Raw genomic sequence first — 2695 nt, 5'->3', positions numbered from 1 at the left:
CACACTAGAACACAAACCCACATACATTTCAAGAAAAAACACATGCATATATACACTTACAATACAATTGTAGCAACCACAACCAACACCCATATGTAAACAGGTATATGCACACACCTACACACCACTCCGGCAACCACAAATCATATTCACACACGCATATTTGCATACATATGTACACACACATACAAACACCATACGCCTGTTCCCTAGTAAAAATGTCACACACACACTCAAAAGAAAAACACACACAATACAATCCCAACAAACACTCACAAGCGTACATGCACAGAAGCATGCACGCACAATGACACACCTCCCCGACAAATACAAGCCACATAGACGCACTCACACAAACACACCCACACGTATACACACACATACTGTACTAACAATACAAACAAAACTAATCACTCACAATTACAGCGCACACACACATGTACACATATACACCAGGAAACTACACAAACCATACCCACATACACACACATACAAACGCATACCCAGTACCAACATACACGGAACACACATACACATCACCTGGATAAACCCAACGTACAAGAACACCTAATAAATACAACACACACATACATGCTCACACACACATGCACCCTCATGCACACACATACAGTTGCTCCCTCACACACAAACGCACCACAATGACAATTCAAACACAAACATACTTAGAGACACACACAAACTCACGCACACACACACAGCACCCCTGTAAGGACGACCGTACGAACTCATAAAAGGAGAAATGGTGACGAATGGAAAAACAGAGATAAGATGAATAACAGTGATATTTATTATGGCGTTAAAGATGAATGTCTGTGTGTGAGTGTGTATGCGACATATAAGAACATAATCAAAGACAGGCCGTCGTACAAAGAAAAGTATGTATGTGAGTGATACGTGTGTGTATGTGAGTTATTACAGCAGATAGAAAGAGAGTCAATAACACGAGAGCATTTTATACCAGTTCTTGTGTACACAATAGTATGAGTCTGTATGTGAAAGTTGGGGAGGCTCACACACAGACATACATCTTTAACGCCATAATAAATATCACTGTTATTCATCTTATACGGTTGCCTTCTATAGTCTTCATTACTGGTATTTACGAATTCACATATGTTATCGTAGTATAACGTATCATGTATATCATCTCAGATATATTATTTTGTGTTCGACCGTGTGACACGTTTAAATAAAAGGAGTCCTCTGTTTTTCCATTCGTCACCATTTCTCCTTTTATGAGTTCGCACGGTCGTCCTTACAATTGGTGACCCCGACGTGATTCTTGTTATACAGATGTTCGTCGCTGGCTGAGATTCTTGTCTGTTTATTTATCGTGGTGAAGCTGAGTCACCTAACAGAATCGAAGAGAGAGATGTGCTGCGGTGGTTTGGATTGGTGTACATAGTAAGTCGTGTAGACGCTGGTGGAGAAAAGGCTGCTTGGTAGTAATCGTAGAATCGTGTTGCTGATGTGGCGACGGCGGTGGTCATCGTTGGCTGGACGAAGCTGTTGAAGTGGTCGCTGGCTGATTGTTGCTGCTGCTGTCGTGTGGTACACGGAACAGTCTCTAAGAGAAACTGGACCGAAACGAATTTGCTGGGTATGAGTTGCTCTATTTAAGGCGTTAAGGGGGCTCCAAGACGGGAATAGAAAAACACTATCACGTGACCTTATTAAGGGCTGTGATTGGTCAGTTTGCGTTCTGGCAGGAACGGTTCGAAGAAGTTGCCGATTCGAATATTGATCAGTCACGTGATGACAAGGAGATGTTCTCCGCTACGCTCGCGTTTCTTTATATTTAAATGAGAAGAATGGCGATAGCAGTTTTGTATCTAACGGCGATAGGTAGAAAAGACGATAAGTAGTTTCACTACACCCCCACCAACACACAACACAAATAGACATACGCACACATACAGATATACACATACATATCAACCATCACACACACATACGGTTGCTTACACACACACACACCACAAGGGTATTTAAAACAACACACTCACTCAGACAGAGAGAGACACACACTCACTCACGTACACACACACTCACACAAAACACTCCCACGAACACACACAGATGCACACATACATACACACACAGACGCACACATATGTACACACACTCATACATACATACGGTTGCTCTCTCTCTCACACACACACCACAAGGACGATTAAAACAACACATACATACTCAGAAAAATAGATATACGCACACTCTCACGTACACACATCTAACATCCCTACCGACACAAAAAACACACATACACACGCACTCACAAACGCATTCACGCACACACACGAACAAACACATATACACATACACACACATGCGCACACACAACACCCTAACAAATATTAATTACACACTCACACATACACACACGGACACAAACACACATAGAGATGTGCACAAAACCAGTCCCAAAAACCAGTGAACCATGACAGACTAAGTCACAGACCAACCAAAAATTAAAAAATCCTTTTTAACTCTTCTTCCCTGCCACCCCAGCTAGCCAGTCATACTGTCTCTTAAGGCAGCAAAACATTCCCTCAATATACACAAGAGAAAAAAGCCAGGTCAGTTCCTCCTCAACTTTATTCGATTATCAAAGAATATGTATATGTATTTTTCCATATATGTATTTTCATACACTGTTTTTAACATTTTC

The 2695-nt window shown here is 41.4% G+C and overlaps 1 protein-coding gene across 2 annotated transcripts in view; it reads left to right on the top strand.

Annotated features, from left to right (window-relative positions):
* The window catches only part of LOC106868486 (LIM domain-binding protein 3), a 366710-nt gene that overhangs the window by 300395 nt on the left and 63620 nt on the right, over nucleotides 1-2695 (top strand). The gene's annotated exons all lie outside the window — the stretch shown is intronic.

Source organism: Octopus bimaculoides, chromosome 7 (assembly GCF_001194135.2).
Source record: "Octopus bimaculoides isolate UCB-OBI-ISO-001 chromosome 7, ASM119413v2, whole genome shotgun sequence".
Lineage (NCBI taxonomy): Eukaryota > Metazoa > Mollusca > Cephalopoda > Octopoda > Octopodidae > Octopus > Octopus bimaculoides.
This window is presented reverse-complemented; position numbering and strand designations above follow the sequence as displayed.